Raw genomic sequence first — 19,071 nt, forward strand, 5'->3', positions numbered from 1 at the left:
CAGATTGATAGTTCATCTGTCAAGACCTTTTGACAGATGAAATATCAGCGTTTGACAGCTGTTTGAAGCTGTCAAACACTGACAGTCTGTACTCTTAAGTTAAGTCCTTCCTCTCGGGATGATTTAGAGATCTCTCCGGAACAGAAAGCTGAATGCTGCAAATTTTGACAGATCGCAGCCATTCTGCTTTCTGTGTCGGTAAGATGAGGGACTCCCAAGACCTGAAGGAAGGAAGGCTGTAAAGGTAAGTAAAACTACTTTAAACACACCTACCTCTGCACTTATGCACCCATCACTCACCTGAACACGAACATCTCGACCCCTCCAAGCCCTTCAGCCCGACGGCCCACCTCGCTAACTTGGCGTGGTTTGGAGCCGTCAGGAATCCCACACTTCAAGAATGAAAATAGGGATTATGCTAAAAACTGGCTGTTAACTACCTGTTAACAGGCAGTTAATTGGCACTAATCCCCTTCCCACCTCGGGGAGGCGGATCCCAGCACGGGTCGGGTACCCGCCTCCTTTGTAACTGGCATGGAGGCGGGTTGGGGGCGGGATGGGTTTGTGCCCCCCGATTTCGGGATTTTAACCCCCCACATGCCTCCAGTCCCGCCTCCACGGTCCAATGAAAATCCTGCCCATTGTGTTTTATGTAGGTGTCGGTCTTCAAGTCAGAATTACTGCTTCTAAGTATAATCTACTGATTAAAACTCATTAAAAATATTTTGAATTTTCCAATAATTTGAATTAAGCAACCTAAATAACAAAAAGTGGGAATTCAGTGCTGAAAAAATTGAATTATCAGAAAAATGTGAAATAAACAACTTTGAATAAGGGAAGTAGACCTTACTGTCTAAACAGAGTGCTTTTTCTATTTGCCCTTGATTTGTAGATGCACTCAAAATAGCCAAGTCACGATGATATTATCATTGTTTTAGTAATAGTATAAAATTACAGAGTAATCGTGAGCTTAAAAGCAGGACCTTTGTACAAATTATATATATATAGGAACCTAAGAACAAGAGTAGGCCATTTAGCCCCTCGAGCCTGTTCTGCCATTCAGTGAGAGCATGGTTGATCTGTGACCTAACTCCATATACCCGCCTTTGCCCCATATTCCTTAATACCTTTAGTTAACAAAAATTTTTGTTTTCGGAAGAGTTCCAAATTTCTACCACCCTTTGTGTAGAAGTGTTTCATAACTTCACTCCTGAAAGGCCTGGCTCTAATTTTTAGACTATGCCCCCTCGTCCTAGACTCCCCAACCAGCAGAAATAGTTTCTCTTTATCTACCCTATCAGTTCCCCTTAATATCTTGAAAACCTCGATCAAATCACCCCTTAATCTTCTAGGTTCCAGGGAATACAGCTCTAGTTTGTGTAATCTCTCTTCATAATTTAACCCTTGGAGTCCAGGTATCATTTTGGTAAATCTACGCTGCATTCCCTCCAAGGTCAGTATATCCTTCCTGAGGTGTGGTGCCCAGAACTGCTCACAATACTCCAGGGGTGATCTAAACAGGACTTTGTATAGCTGTAGCATAACTTCTGCCCCCTTGTATTCTAGTCCTCTAGATATAAAGGCTAGCATTCCATTAGCCTTTTTGATTATTTTCTGTACTTGTCCATGACATTTTAATGATCTATATACATGGAGCCCCAAATCTCTTTGGACCTCTACTGTACCCAGCTTTTCACCATTTAGGAAGTACTTTATTCTATCCTTTTCAGTTCCAAAATGGATGACCTCACATTTGCCTACATTAAAATCCATTTGCCTCAGTTTTGCCCATTCGCTTAATCTATTAATATTGCTTTATAAGTTTATGCTTCCATCTACACTGCTTACAATGCCGTATGAAACCGTACTATTCCACATCCTCTCTTTCTCATTGACCTTTCCATGTAAACCCAATTCTAAAATAGATAAATCAGAAATGCTTGGTCTTTTAACTTGATTGATTTACGTTATCATTTGAAGTGCATCGGAAAGAGCCATTAAGCAGTAAACAGACAAGTATTTTCATCCCCATCTTCTGAAAAGATTTTTCACATTATTGTTAATTACAAGCACTGATGGCATGGCTCATATTTTGAAAAATGCAGTATTTCCAGATATAATCAAAGCCATTATGTTTTGCTCATTTGTGTATGAAAGCTACATTACTAAATGTACTGAAGCAAAATACTGCAGATGCTGGCGATCGGAAATAAAAACAGAAAATGTTGGAAATACTCAGCAGGTCAGGCAGCATCTGTGAAGAGAGAAACAGAGTTAAACGTTTCAGGTCGATGACCTTTCGTCAGAACTGGAAACAGTTCGAGATATAACAGGTTTTCAGCAAGTGCAGAGGTAGGGAAAGGGGTATGATAGGGTGGAAGGCAGGAGCGATTAAAAGACAAAAGGGATGATGCTGCAGGGCAAAAGGAGATGGTAATGGAACAAGTAAAGAAACAAAAGATGGGTCTAGAAGAAATGTTAATGGGAATAGCAGAATCATCAACAGCTGCCGTACGAAAAAATGGGGGCAGAGGTTACGATCTGAAATTGTTGAACTCCATGTCGAGTCCGGAAGGCTGTAAAGTGCCCAATGGAAAGATGAGGTGCTGTTCCTTGAGCTTACGTTGAACTTCATTGGAATCCTCCTGCGAGGAGTCACGATCGGAGGCAGCAGACTATAAACAAAGTGGGAGGAGAGGTAGCACGGATCTGCAAGGAGTTGGGACATCGAAACATAGAAGATAGGAGCAGGAGTAGGCCATTCGGCCCCACGAGGCTGCTCCGCCATTTAATGAGATCATGGCTGATCATCCAAATTCAGTACCCTGTCCCTGCTTTCTCCCCATATCCCTTGATCCCTTTAGCCTTAAGAAATATATCTAACTCCTTCTTGAATATATTTAATGACTTGGCCTCAACTGCCTTTTGTGGTAGAGAATTCTACAGGTCCACCACTCTTTGGGTGAAGAAATTCCTCCTCATCTCTGTCCTAAATGGCTGACCCCTGGTTCTGGACTCCCCCGCCATCGGGGACATCCTTCCTGCATCTAGTCTAGTCCTGTTAGAATTTTATAAGTTTCAATGAGATCCCCTCTCATTCTTCTAAACTCCAGTGAATATAAGCCCAATCGACCCAATCTCTCCTCATACGTCATTTTTGCCATCCCAGGTATCAGCCTGGTGAACCTTCGCTGCACTCCCTCCATGGCAAGAACATCCTTCCTCAGATAAGGCGACCAAAACTGCGCACAATACTCAAGATGTGGTCTCACCAAGGCCCTGTACAACTGCAGCAAGACCTCCTTGCTCCTGTACTCGAATCCTCTCGCTATGAAGGCCAACATACCATTTGCCGCCTTAACCGCCTGCTGCACCTGCATGCTTACCTTCAGCGAATGGTGCACAAGGACACCCAGGTCTCATTGCACTTCCCCTTCTCCCAATCTATTGCCGTTCAGATAATCTGCCTTCCTGTTTTTGCCACCAAAGTGGATAACCTCGCATTTATCCACATTATACTGCATCTGCCATGCATCTGCCCAATCACACAACCTGTCCAAATCATACTGGAGTTTCTCGGCATCCTCCTCACAGCACACACACACCCACCCAGCTTGGTGTCGTCTGCAAACTTGGAGATATTACATCTAGTTCCCTCGTCTAGATCATTAATATATATTGTGAATAGCTGGGTGTAGTGTATCTGCCTTTAAGAGCCCCATATGTGCTGTAATGCCGGTAATGGCCACTCGGGCTATATAAGCCTGTATATTGTGTTATATCCGTTAGTACCCCTCCAGACTTTGCTTAATAAACACCTATGAACCAACTCCTGTCTTCAGTGTTTCTATCAACACACGGACACTACAGTGGCGACGAAGTGGAAACGGACTTACCTACAATTCGGCAGCACCTCAAGGACATCGATTCCTCTGGCGTCCAGAAGAATCAAGAAGTGAAAGAAGCTGTTGTTTCACCAGCTGGCCAAGCTGGTGGCAGGTACTGCGGTAATCCTTCCTGGGCGTCAGGCTGGGGCTCCAGCGGCTGGCTGTACAGCTGGGCCAAGCAGCGAAAGCGGAGGCAAGCAGTAACAGACGGGGAGGGAGCACTCGGGAGACGACCGCGGCTGCAAGCAGGTCGGCGTTCAGACCTACAGAGAGAGTCCCAACGGGAACGAGTCTCCAACTGTAAATAAATAAATACATTTTAAAAAAAGAACGGAAACCACGGGAAACAGCGTTGTCATTGGCAGCAGCGGCGGGAAAGCGCGGGAAGCACCATATCTTTTCTAAGATGCCTAATTCTGGTAGTGTTGATGCTTTTGATAGCGAGATAGAGGATTGGACCACATATGTGGAAAGAGTGGAGGTATATTGCACCGCAAATGGAATAGAAGATGAAAAAAAAGCTTCAGCACTTCTGGATCTAATGGGCGCAAAGACATACAAGCTGTTACGAAACTTAATCACTCCAGCCGAACCGATAGACAAAAATTTTAAGAAGATTGTTGATACCCTACACTGCCAATTCGAGGCAGGACTGGCAGATTCTCTGCGAGACAAATTCGTCTGCGGTCCCCTGAGTGTAGAAACACAAAAAAGGCTATTTTCTGAGAGAGATTTAACACCGGACAAGGCTTTCAGTACAAGAGGAGCTGCAGAGATACAGCAAAGGCCACAGGACTTCGGCACCCATGAAATGACACGGGGTTTCGAGAGATGTTATCACTGCAGCAGATCCACCCATGACCAGAGGGACTGCTGGTTCAAGGACAAAGCATGCAGGCAATGCGGAAAGATGGGACACATTGCACGTGTATGCCGATCTGGAAACAAAAAGTCCACTAACAGGAAAAGAATCAATAAGGAAAAGCACAGAAAGGTACAAATGATGACGGACAGTAGCTCCGAAGACCAGAAGAGCGATAGCGACTCCGGGAACAAGAGACTAAGCTCTCTCAAATTACATAATGTAATTGCCAAAGAAGATTACTGTAGTGTCCGTGTGTAGATAAAGACACTGAAGACAGGAGTTGGTTCATAGGTATTTACTAAGCAAGTCTGGGGGGGGTTTCTAAAGGATATACACAATACACAGGCTTATATAGCCCAAGTGGCAATTACCGGCATTACGCACACCTGGGGCTCTTAAAGGCACATACACCATAATTGCTCTTAAAGGCACATACACCACAATTCCTCCCCTTCTAGCTAACTAGTACATCATATTTTAAGTAATTATTAATTACATGTTATATGCAAAATAATATACATTGCTGTATTAATTAATTATAAGTTAGTCTCTCAGGAGGCTTCCTGACTCGGTCCGGATAACGCCTCGGGGGTGTAGTAGTTTCTTCTGGCAAGGCTGATTCGGCTTGAAGGCCAGTGTCGGGTTCATCGGGCTCCAGTATCACCGGATCGGAGGTAGATATGGGTATCTCTACTTCATCGTTAGATGTATAGAGTGGTGGCGTAGGTTGTCCCTTTTCGGATGACTTGATGATTTGGTCAGCATGGTGCCTTATTATGCTGTCTCCGATGTCCACGGTATACATCGGTGGTCCTAATCGTGTGCAGATAGTTCCAGGCTGCCATTTCTCAGTACGGTAGTCCCGGGCCAAAACCGGTTGGCCTATCTGGAAGGCCCTAGTTGGCCTTTCATTCATGCCCTGAAACTGCCGGTTCTCCACGTCCCTTCGGATGTTGGGCTTGACCAAATCCAGCCGGCATCTTAGGTTTCTATTGTAGAACATCATGGCGGGAGTTTGGTTAATAACCATATGCGTTGCATTCCTATATGCAAATAAGAAGTTATCCACCTTGTGCTGAAGTTTAATGTCTTCATTACCCATGGCCTTGATGGCCTTCTTGAAGGTCTGGACAAACCTTTCAGCCAATTCATTGGTGGCGGGATGGTATGGGGCGGACGTGTAGTGCTTTACCCCATTGTTCTTTAAGAACTTTCTGAATTCTTCGGACACAAATTGCGGTCCATTATCAGAACATATCTGCTCCGGCAGCCCATTCCTGGCAAATATGGTCCTTAATACTGTGATGGTTTTTTCCATGGTGGTGGAGGACATCTTTATTACCTCCGGCCACTTGGAGTGTGCATCGACCGCGATTAAGAACATTGAGTCCATAAATGGGCCAGCAAAGTCGATGTGCACCCTTTGCCAGGGAGATGAGGGCCACTCCCATGGATGTAGAGGGACCTGTGGCGGAGCATTTTGGACCTTCTGGCACCCTAGGCAGCTCTTGGTCATGTCTTCGATGTCTCCATCGATACCTGGCCACCATACAAACGCCCTAGCTAGGTTCTTCATTTTCACTCCACCCAGATGCCCCTCGTGAAGCTCCTTTAGCACTTTATTCTGGAGTTTGGGTGGAATCACCACTCTGGATCCACACATCAAGGTTCCTCGGCACACTGACAGCTGTTCTCTTCTTTGCGAGAATGCTGGCAACAGTGGTTCGCCATGTGCTGGCCATCCCTTCACTGTTAAATCGTAGACCCGTGAGAGAGTAGGGTCATTTCTTGTCTCCCTTTCAATGGCAGAATTTGTCACCGGTAGACATTCCACTATGGTAGAGTGGAATATCTCTACTGGGTCTACTGTAGGTGCCTCTTCTATCGTTGGCAACTGTAGGCGTGATAAACCGTCAGCATTCCCATGCTGTTTTGACCCTTTGTATTCAATGTTGTATTGGTGTGCCCCTAGAAAAAGGGACCACCTCTGTAGTCTTTGTGCCGTCATAATGGGGACACCTTTTTTAGGGTTGAATATGGAGATGAGGGGTTGATGGTCAGTCAGCAAGGTAAATTTTTGTCCGTGTAGGTAATGGTTGAATTTCTTCACTCCCCATACCAGGCTGAGTGCTTCCCTGTCTATCTGGGCATAGTTACGCTCAGCTGAGTTCAATGAGCGTGACGCAAAAGCTATCGGCCGTTCCAAGCCATCAGGGAATCTATGGGACAATACCGCTCCTATGCCGTAAGGGGATGCATCGCACGCCAGTCTGATTGGTAGTGATGGGTTGTAATGAGCCAAAATTTTCTCGGATGTGATTAAGTCTTTACATTTATGGAAGGCACGTTTACAGTCTTTGTTCCATTTCCAAATCACTCCTGTCTGTAGAAGATCATTAAGAGGGTGTAGAATAGTTGATAAGTTCGGTAAAAATTTATGATAGTAATTTATTAATCCCAGGAATGACCTTAATTGTGAAACATTTTCAGGTGCTGGGGCTTTTAGAACTGCTTCAATTTTTTCAGGTGACTTATGCAACCCTTCCTTATTAATTATGTGGCCACAATATGATATCTGATTTTGGAAAAATTCGCACTTGGGGCGATTTGCTCGTAGGCCCCGTTCTTTCAGCCTAGTGAGCACCTGCTCCAAATTGGCAAGGTGCTCGTTGTCGTTTTCTCCAGTTATAAGGATGTCGTCTAGGTAGCATTGAGTCCCCGGAATCCCTTGCAGGACTTGCTCCATAGCTCTTTGCCAGATAGCTGGAGCTGATGCTATTCCAAAAACCAGTCGATTGTACTGGTACAGGCCTTTGTGTGTGTTTATTGTGAGATACTTTTTAGAGGTCTCCTCAACCTCCATCTGTAGATATGCCTGTGCCAAGTCAATTTTTGTGAAACGTTTCCCTCCGGATAGTGAGGCGAAAATATCTTCTATCCTCGGAAGAGGATACTGTACCGTGTGAAGGACCGGGTTTACAGTCACCTTAAAGTCCCCACAGATGCAAATTTTTTTCTGTTCCTCAGAGTTATTTTTCAATTTTTTTCATGACTGGAACGATGGGTGTTGCCCATTCGCTCCAATCTATTTTGGATAATACGCCTGCCTTTTCCAAATTCTTCAGCTCTGCCTCGACTGCCGGACGTATTGCGTATGGCACCGGTCTTGCCTTAAAAAATTTTGGAATTGCTGTATCTTCCACTTTTATTGAGGCGGTGATGCCTTTCAAGGTTCCTAGTTTCTCTTGAAACACTTCTTTGGCGTTGGCCAAGATGTCTTTTAATCGTTCAGGTATGATGTCATCATTGTTTTTTTCCTTACTGGTCACCGTCAGTGCCTGAATGGAGTGCCAGTCTAAACGTATCTTCCTTATCCATTCACGTCCCAACAACAGTGGACCACCATCTTGTAGAATGTATAAATACAACTTTTGTATTTCTTTGCCGTTGTATACCACAGGCACCCTTATTTTTCCTTTGGGGTAGACTTTCTGCCCCGTATATGTTTTTAAGATAATGGATGTGTCTTTTAGAGGTATATGCGAAAATAGCCTCTCGTAATCTCGTCGATTTATTACGGTTAGAGCTGATCCTGTATCTAACTCCATTTTAACTGGGGACCCTGCTATTGTGAGGGTAACCCAAATGGTTTGGTAATCCTCTTTGGCAAGTACATTATGTAATTTGAGACAGCTTAGTCTCTTGTTTCCGGAGTCTCTATCGCTATTCTGGTCTTCGGAGCTATTGTCCGTCATCATTTGTACCTTCCTGTACTTTTCTTTATTGATTTTTTGTTTTCTGTCAGTGGATTTATTTTGTCCAGATTGGCATACCCGTGCAATGTGTCCAATCTTACCACATTGCCTGCATGCTTTGCCCTTGAACCAGCAGTCCCTCTGGTTATGGGTGGATCTGCCGCAGCGATAACATCGTCCGAACTCCTGTGTCATTTTATGGGTGCCGAAGTCCTGTGTCTCTTGTTGTATCTCTGCAGCTCCTTTTGCTGCTGCTTCGTATGATACAGCCATACTGAAAGCTTTGTCCAATGTTAAATCTTTTTCAGAAAGCAGTCTTTTTTGTGTTCCTTCACTTAAGAGACCGCAAACAAATTTGTCTCGAAGATAATCCGATAGTCCTGCTCCGAATTGGCAGTACTTTGATAGCTTTCTTAATTCGGTTAGGTAATCAGCGTTACTTTCATTCTTGTGTTGATTTCTCTTGAAGAACTTGAATCGTTCCGCTATCAGCAGCGGTGTTGGGTTTAAATGCTCCTGCAGGGTATCAACAATTTCTTTAAAAGTCTTGTCCTTTGGTTTGGCTGGAGTGATTAAATTTCGTAACAGCCCGTATGTCTTCGCGCCCATTAAGTTCAGAAGTACTGAAGCTTTTTTTTCATCTGTTATTCCATTTGCAGTGCAATAAACCTCTACTCTTTCCACGTATGTGGTCCAATCTTCTATTTCGCCATCAAAAGCCTCAATATTACCAGATTTAGGCATTTCAGAAAAGATATGGCGCTTCCCGTGCTTTTTTTTTTTTTTTTTCTGTAGCAACGATATGGCGCTTCCAGCGCTTTCCCGCCGCTGCTACCGATAACAACGCTGTTTTACTGTGGTTTCCGTTTATTCACTGTTGGAGACTCGTTCCCGACAGAGGTCTAAACGCTGACCTGCTTGCCGCGCCGGCCGTCTCTCGACTGCACCCTCCCAGTCCGTTATTGCTTGCCTCCGATTTCGCTGCCTGTCTCAGCTGTAGAGCCCGCCGCTGGAGCTCCAGCCTGACGCCCAGGAAGGATTAGCGCAGTACCTGTCACCAGCTTGGCCAGCTGGTGAAACCACAGTTTCTCTTACTTCCTTGAGTCTTCTGGACGCTGGAGGAATCGATGTCCTTGAGGTGCCGCCGAATTGCAGGTAAGTCCGTTTCCACTTCGTCGCCACTGTAGTGTCCGTGTGTAGATAAAGACACTGAAGACAGGAGTTGGTTCATAGGTATTTACTAAGCAAGTCTGGGGGGGGTTTTCTAAAGGATATACACAATACACAGGCTTATATAGCCCAAGTGGCAATTACCGGCATTACGCACACCTGGGGCTCTTAAAGGCACATACACCATAATTGCTCTTAAAGGCACATACACCACAATTACCAGACCATTTGGGTTACCCTCACAATAGCAGGGTCCCCAGTTAAAATGGAGCTAGATACAGGATCAGCTCTGACTGTCAGAAATCGACGGGATTACGAGCGGCTATTTCTGCATATACCTTTAAAAGACACATCCATTATCTTGAAAACATATACGGGGCAGAAAGTATACCCCAAAGGAAAAATAAGGGTGCCTGTTGTATACAACGGCAAGGAAATACAGAAGTTGTATTTATACGTTGTACAAGATGGTGGTCCACCGCTGTTGGGACGTGAATGGGTCAGGAAAATACGTTTAGACTGGCACTCCATTCAGGCACTTGACGGTGACCAGTAAGGAAAAAAATGATGATGACGTCATACCTGAACGATTAAAAGACATCTTGGCCAACGCCAAGGAAGTGTTTCAAGAGAAACTAGGAACGTTGAAAGGCATCACTGCCTCAATAAAAGTGGAAGATGCAGCAATTCCCAAGTTTTTTAAGGCAAGACCGGTGCCATACGCAATACGTCCAGCAGTCGAGGCAGAGCTGGAGAATTTGGAAAAGGCAGGCGTATTATCCAAAATAGATTGGAGCGAGTGGGCAACACCCATCATTCCAGTCATGAAGAAAGCATTGAATAATGATAAATCTGAAGAACAGAGAAAAATTTGCATCTGTGGAGACTTCAAGGTGACTGTAAACCCGGTCCTTCACACGGTACAGTATCCTCTTCCGAGGATAGAAGATATTTTCGCCTCACTATCTGGAGGGAAACGTTTCACCAAAATTGACTTGGCACAGGCATATCTACAGATGGAGGTTGAAGAGGCCTCTAAAAAATATCTCACGATAAATACACACAAAGGTCTGTACCAGTACAATCGACTGGTTTTCGGAGTAGCATCCGCTCCAGCTATCTGGCAAAGAGCTATGGAACAAGTCCTCCAAGGGATTCCGGGGACTCGATGCTACCTAGACGACATCCTTGTAACAGGAGAAAACGACAACGAGCACCTTGCCAATTTAGAGCAGGTGCTCACTAGGCTGAGAGAACGGGGCTTACGAGCAAATCGCCCCAAGTGCAAATTTTTCCGAAATCAAATTTCATATTGTGGCCACATAATAAATAAGGAAGGGTTGCATAAGTCACCTGAAAAAATTGAAGCGGTCATAAAAGCCCCAGCACCTGAAAATGTTTCACAATTAAGGTCGTTCCTGGGATTAATAAATTACTACCATAAATTTTTACCGAACTTATCAACTCTTCTACACCCTCTTAATGAACTGCTACAAACAGGAGTAATTTGGAAATGGAACGAAGACTGCAAACGTGCCTTCCATAAATGCAAAGACTTAATCATGTCCAAAGAAGTTTTGGCTCATTACAACCCATCACTGCCAATCAGACTGGCGTGCGATGCGTCCCCTTACGGCATAGGAGCAGTATTATCGCATAAATTCCCTGATGGCTCGGAACGGCCGATAGCTTTTGCGTCACGCTCATTGAACTCAGCTGAGCGTAACTATGCCCAAATCGACAGAGAAGCACTCAGCCTGGTATGGGGAGTGAAGAAATTCAACCATTACCTACACGGACAAAAATTTACCTTGTTGACTGACTATCAACCCCTCATCTCCATATTCAACCCTAAAAAGGGTGTTCCCATTATGACAGTGCAAAGGGTACAGAGGTGGTCCCTTTTTCTAGGAGCACACCAATACAACATAGAATACAAAGGATCAAAACAGCATGGGAATGCTGACGGGTTATCGCGCCTACCGTTGCCAACGGTAGAAGAGGCACCTACAGTAGACCCAGTGGAGATGTTCCACTCTACCATAGTGGAATGTCTACCAGTAACAAATTCTGCCATTGAAAGGGAAACATGAAATGACCCGACTCTCTCACGGGTCTACGATTTAACAGTGAAGGGATGGCCAGCACATGGCGAACCACTGTTGCCAGCATTCTCACAAAGAAGAGAACAGCTGTCAGTGTGCTGAGGAACCTTGATGTGTGGATCCAGAGTGGTGATTCCACCCAAACTCCAGGATAAAGTGCTAAAGGAGCTTCACGAGGGGCATCTGGGTGGAGTAAAAATGAAGAACCTAGCCAGGGCGTTTGTATGGTGGCCAGGTATCGATGGAGACATCGAAGAAATGACCAAGAGCTGCCTAGGATGCCAGAAGGTCCAAAACGCTCCAGCACAAACCCCTCTACATCCATGGGCATGGCCCTCATCTCCCTGGCAAAGGGTACACATCGACTTTGCTGGCCCATTTATGGACTCAATGTTCTTAATCGCGGTCGATGCACACTCCAAGTGGCCGGAGGTAATAAAGATGTCCTCCACCACCACGGAAAAAACCATCACAGTATTAAGGACCATATTTGCCAGGAATGGGCTGCCGGAACAGATCTGTTCTGATAATGGACCGCAATTTGTGTCCGAAGAATTCAGGAAGTTCTTAAAAAACAATGGTGTAAAGCACTACACGTCCGCCCCATACCATCCCGCCACCAATGGATTGGCTGAAAGGTTTGTCCAGACCTTCAAGAAGGCCATAAAGGCCATGGGTAATGAAGACATAAAACTTCAGCACAAGGTGGGTAACTTCTTGTTCGCATACAGGAATGCAACACATATGGTTACCAACCAAACTCCCGCCATGATGTTCTTCAATAGAAACCTAAGATGCCGGCTGGATTTGGTCAAGCCCAACATCAGAAGGGACGTGGAGAACCGGCAGTTTCAAGGCATGAATGAAAGGCCAACTAGAACCTTCCAGATAGGTCAACAAGTTTTGGCCCGGGAATACCGTACCGAGAAATGGCAGCCTGGAACTATCTGCACACGACTAGGACCGCTGATGTATACCGTGGACATCGGAGAAAGCATAATAAGGCGCCATGCTGACCAGATCATAGAGTCATCCGAAAAGGGACAACCTACACCACAACTCTATACGCCGAACGATGAAGTAGAGATACCCATATCTACCTCCGATCCGGTGATACTGGAAGCCGATGAACCCGACACTGGCATTCAAGCCGAATCAGCCTTGCCAAAAGAACCTACTACACCACCAGAAACTACTACACCACCGAGGCGTTATCCGGACCGAGTCAGGAAGCCGCCAGAGAGACTGACTTATAATTAATTAACTACAGCAATGTGTATATTATTTTTCTTATAACATGTAATTAATAATTGCTTAGAATATGGTGTACTGGTTAGCTGAAAGGGGAGGAATTGTAGTGTATGTGCCTTTAAGACCCCCATATGTGCTGTAATGCCGGTAATGGCCACTCTGGCTATATAAGCCTGTATATTGTGTTATATCCGTTAGTACCCCTCCAGACTTTGCTTAATAAACACCTATGAACCAACTCCTGACTTCAGTGTCTCTATCAACACACGGACACTGCACTGGGGTCCTAGCACCGATCCCTGCGGTACCCCACTAGTCACTGCCTGCCACTTGGAAAAAGACCCGTTTATTCCAACTCTTTGCTTCCTGTCTGCCAACCAGTTTTCTATCCAGGCGGCAGACCATAAATTAAAGCGGGAGGAGAGGCAGCACAGACCTGCGAGGAGTCTGGACCGGAGGCAGCAGACCATAAATACAGCGGTAGCAGAGGCAGTGTGTACCTGCGAGGAGTCTGGACCGGAGGCAGCAGACCATAAATACAGCGGGAGCAGAGGCAATGCAGACCTACGAGGAGATGGGACCGGAGGCGACAGACCACAAATAGAGCGGGAGGAGAGGCAGTGCGGACCTGCAAGGAGTCGGCGGCAGACCCTAAATACAGCGGGAGCAGAGACAATGCGGACCTGCGAGCAGACGGGACCGGAGGCGACAGACCATAAATACAGTAGGAGCAGAGGCAGTGCAGACCTGTGAGGCGGCGGCAGTACAAATCCGTCAAATTCTTAAAAAAGAGTGACGTCACAGGACAGCAGGTAGGTGATTGGTTGGTGAGTATGAACTTTTTTTCTCTCTAAGCTAGGCAGTGGTTTAAACTAAAAGCAGGAAACTATAACATACTTTATTTAATTAAACACTTAACTAGATAAACTAATATAACTATATATAATCGTTGAATAAAGATTTTAACTAATTAAATAAATAAAATAAGGTTAGACTAAAATATGGCAGAGCAGGTTATGTGTCTGGACTGCAGTATGTGGGAGTTTGTGGACAGCGAGACTGTCCCGAGCGAACACGTCTGCAGCAGATGTCTCCATCTCAAATCTCGCGAGTTGGAGACACTCAGACACATAAGGGAGGGGAAAGAGTATCTGGACAGTTTGCTCCAGACCTCAGTCACACCTCCTAGAGAGGTGCAGGATCAGAACGAGGTTGGTGCGACCGATAGTGTGCAGTGTAAGGGGAACCCAGGTAAGAAAGGGAACGAGGAGCCACAGAAACTGATCCTATCCAACAGGTATAATGTACTTGCTACCTGTGTGGATAAGGATAACGACTGTTGGAAAGACAGCCAGAATGTGGACCATGTCACTTTGGAGCAGGAGGCTGTCCTAAGTGGGGAGGAGGACAAGGAGAGGAAGCGTAATGTGATAGTTGTACAGGATTCTATAATTAGGGGGACAGATAGCATCCTTTGTAAGCAGGATCGAGAGTCCCACATGGTATGTTGCCTACCTGGTGCCAGGGTAAGGGACATCTCGAACCGGCTTGAAAGGATACTGGAGAGGGGAGGGGCAGGATCCAGTCGTTGTGGTCCATGTTGGGACCAACAACATAGGGAAGAGTAGGCAAGAGGTCCTGTTTGGGGACTACTAGGAACTAGGAGCTAAATTAAAGAACAGGACCTCAAGGGTTATAATCTCTGAATTATTACCTGAGCCACGTGCAAATTGGCGTAGGGATAAGCTGATTAGGGAAGCGAACACGTGGCTAAAGGAGTGGTGTGGGAAAGAGGGGAGGTCCATTTCATGGGGCACTGGCACCAGTATTGGGACAGGAAGGAACTTTACCGTTGGGATGGACTCCACCTGAACCGGTCTGGGACCAGGGTCCTATTGGAAAGGATAAATAGGGACTTTAAACTAGTAAATGGGGCGGGGTGGGGGGTGGGGGGGCGAGGGCTCAGGTGGAAATTGTAGTAAAAATAGTACATAGTTCAAGAACAAACGCAATGGAAGAGAGTAGAGTAACAGTCAGAAATTGTGCTTTAGGCACTACATGTAGAGGGTAAACTAAAAGATGTAAAGTGATTAAACCAGGTGAGTGAAATAAGAAACAAGTGAGAAAAACATTAGAGCCGAAGGATAAGCTAGGGTGTGTTGCCCAAATAAGCGTTCTTTATACAAACGCACGGAGCATAAGGAATAAATTGAATGTACTGCAGGCGCAAATTCAAATTGGAGGGTATGATATGGTAGCCATTACTGAGACATGGTTGCAAGACGGTCAGAACTGGGATCTCAATATACCAGGTTAGAAGGTCTACAGGAAAGATAGGGAAAATGACAGGGGGGAAGGAGTAGCCTTAGTGATTAAGGATGAAATCACTTTAATGATTATAGAGGCAAGCAAGCAGTGGAGACTTTATGGGTAGAATTAAGAAATAGGAAAGGATTTAAGACTGTAGTGGGAGTTGTGTATAGGTCCCCTGGTAGCAGCTGTGAAGTGCTAGATTGTATAAATGCAGAGATTAGACAAGCATGTAGTAAAGGCAGAATGGTTTTAATGGGGGATTTTATATAGATTGGGATAAGCAGACGAGCACGTCAGAAAGGTAGTGAATTTCTTGAGTGTGTCCGGGATAGTTTTCTACAACAATATGTCCTAGAGGCAACAAGGGGGCAAGCCATATTAGATTTAGTAATGAGTAATGAGCTAGATTTAGATAACAGCCGAACTGTGCGGGCACGTTTATCCAATAGCGATCATAACAACGTAGCATTTGAAAGGGAGAAACGCGAAACAGCTACTAAGATTCTAGATTTGGGTAAGGCCGGCTTCAAAGGGATGCGACAGACTGTCCACAGTAAACTGGGCAAATCTGTTAATAGGTAAAATGACAGAAAATCAGTGGGAGATGTTCAAAAAAGAATTTAAGGTGATACAGAATCAGTTTATACCCCTGAGGGGCAAGAGCTCTACTTGCCAAAAAAAAACAGCCATGGATGACTAAAGTGGTAAGGGACAGCATAAAATTAAAAGAAAAACATACAAAAATGCAAAAAATAGCACAGATCCTGGCGAATGGGAAAGATACAAAGACCAGCAACGGGTCACGAAACGATAGTAAGAGCTACAAAAAGGGAGTATGAAAGGAAACTTGCAAGGGATATCAAAATCAATGCAACTTTTTTACAATTATATTAGGAAAAAGGGGATTGTCAGGAGCAATGTTGGCCCCTTAAAAACTGAAAGTGGTGATAGTATGAATGATAATAAGGAAATGGCGGACATGTTGAATAATTACTTTGCGTCAGTATTTACAGTAGAAGAAGAGGATAGCATGCCAGAAATCTCTAGGAAATAAATCAGGGACAGGGTCTCAATAAAATTAATATAAGGGCGATTTTCTGACGTCCGAGGAGGTGGGTTTGGAGGCGGGAAAGGCGGGAAAATCGGAAACAATGAGGGCGGGTTCAGAACCTGCCTCTGCGGGATTTTGCCGGTGCCGGTTTTGCAGGGCGGGAAACGGTCCCGCCTCCAGCTGGCCAGAGTGCTTGCTAAGAGGATTAAATGCTCGTTAAGGGCCTCTCTCTAAGCCTATTTTGAGAGGCCCTCTTAATTTTTCGACCATTTCGGCATGTTCCACGACCCTCCTAAACCACGCCAGCTAAACCTGGCGGGTTGACTAGTGGGTGGTTTCCTCACAGCTGCAGGTCCAACATTAGTTTGTTTATTTCATAAAGGATTAGTTGCAGGTGCCAGAACTTTGCTTTAAAAGGTCTTTGAGCACTTTTAGAAGGCCTTCTGAAGTCAGAGGTGCTGCAGCATGAATCTATCAACTGTGGGACCTCCTTGGAAGACCCTCTCCCTGCTTGCAATGAGCGTTTCCCCAACGGAGGCATCTGCAAGCAGCATGGGAACCATTCGTTTTCTTTCACCATTCACCTCGGATTTGGATGAGGAACATCCACGACCGCAGCAGAACCAGGCAGCTCAGGAACAACAGCAGCAGGAGCCCCAACCTCCTGCTCGGGCAGCTCAGCAGCAACAGCACAGGGCAGAAGGCGCCAGCGCATCGAGGCACTTCGCCTCAGGAGATACCCCCGACAGAGGGTTTACAGACAGAAGATGAGCTACCTCAACATGAGTGAGCAGCAGTGCCAAAGGAGGCTAAGACTTTCGCAAGAGGTTGTCAGAGATCTGTGGACTGCTGCAGCAAGACCTGGTGCCCAGAGGAATGGGTGGTCACCCCTTACCAGTGGCTGTCAAAGTCACCACCGCACTCAACTTCTTTGCCGCAGGCTCCTTCCAGGGATCATCAGCGGCATCTCCCAGTCGGCCGCCCACAGTTGCATCATGCAGGTTACCAATGCCCTTTTTGCTAAGGCCCACAATTACATCCAGTTCTCAAGGGATCAAGCAAGTATAACTGCCCGTTTGGTTGGCTTTGCAAATATGGCAGGCATGCCAATGGTGCAGGGCATCATAAACTGCACACATGTGGCCCTTAGGGCACCCCATCACAACCCAGCTATCTTTGTCAACCGAAAGGGCTTCCACTCCCTCAACGTACAGCTGGTGTGTAACCACAAGAAGGAGTTCTTGCATGTTTGTGCCAAGTTCTATGATCGTTGTCATGACCCTTTCATCCTCTGGTACTCTAGTGTTCCTCCGCTTTTCAATCCACCAAACCAACTTAACGGATGGCTCCTTGGTGACAAAGGCTACCCCCTGAAGAAGTGGCTAATGACGCTGATCAGGAGGCCAGCTAACAAGGCTGTAGAGCGCTACAACGCCAGCCACACTTCGACCAGGTCCATCATCGAGCAAACCATTGGGTTGTTGAAGATGCACTTCCATTGCCTTGACCGATCAGGTGGAGCCCTGCAGTATACACCATACAGGGTCTCCAGAATGGTCGTTGTCTGTGGTGCACTGCACAACATCGCACAGTGTCGTGGCTTGCAGCTTCCTGATGAGCAGGTGGCTCAGTTCCAGCCCTCCTCAGATGAGGAGGAGAAGGAGGATCTGGAGGAGGAGGAGCAGGAGGAGGTCACAGCGCCGGTGTATCGACCAGCAGCAGCGGCAGCACGCGAGCACATGGCTGCCCGGGATGCAAGGGCTGAATGTATCCTGGCCAGATTTGCATAGGTTGCCCAAGTTGGCACATGTCCTTGGCTCCATCCTAAGACATCATTGACAATGGACATGACTCTCTGGCCTCCTTTCACTCAGGCCACCAACCTGACAACGCAAGTGTGGCGGAGCCCACAATGTGGAGCTGCCTAAGGCGAAAGAACAGATGCCATAATGCCAACATTTTGGCATCAAAACATTTTAATGCTTTCCAACAGGGATGGCATTTCATCAATACACAGAACCATTCTCCCAATCTGCACACAGATCTGGAGGTTATATCCCTTGCCAGCTGTACCCACACAGCCTTGGTTTCTTTGGGAGGCCTCTTCCTCCCAGATGAGTGGAAGAGCACCTCCCTGCTATCTCTCACCCACTCAAACAACATTTGCAGTGCCTCATCCGAGAGCCTCGGAATTGGACATAGTGGCTTCTCAGAATATGTTGCAGGTGGTGCATCATAGGCAGAAATCCTGTGGAATGAGCCAAGGCAGCAAGAAGCCATAAAATCAGGCTGGAAAAGTGATGTCAGCAGAGGTGAGTTTCAGTCCCAAAACACGAATTGACCAAGGGCATCCCACACCTCTGAAATCAAGTGGCCAATCAGGGGAAAATTGCAATTTTTTGAAAACTATCAGTGGAGGCGGGTTTCAAACCCACCCAAACCGAAACCCACCTCCATCTCGCCTCCAGTGGGAAAATTGCCCCCATAAGTAAAATAACAGTAATGAAGAAAATAATGGCACTAAAGAGTGACAAATCCCCAGGACTTGATAGTTTCCATCCCAGGATTTTAAAGGAAGTAGGTGAGCATATTGCAGATGCCCTAACTATAATCTTCCAAAGTTCTCTCGATTCAGGAACCGTTCCTTTAGATTGGAAAATTGCACATGTCACTC

General features: G+C 45.9%; 1 protein-coding gene across 5 annotated transcripts in view; it reads left to right on the forward strand.

Annotated features, from left to right (window-relative positions):
• Nucleotides 1-19,071, forward strand: part of LOC147117737 (oxysterol-binding protein-related protein 10-like) — a 338,647-nt gene that overhangs the window by 114,550 nt on the left and 205,026 nt on the right. The window lies entirely within an intron of this gene.

This window comes from Somniosus microcephalus, chromosome 5 (genome assembly GCF_052327205.1).
Source record: "Somniosus microcephalus isolate GS21.2 chromosome 5, FLI_Smic_1.0, whole genome shotgun sequence".
Taxonomy (NCBI): Eukaryota; Metazoa; Chordata; class Chondrichthyes; order Squaliformes; family Somniosidae; genus Somniosus; species Somniosus microcephalus.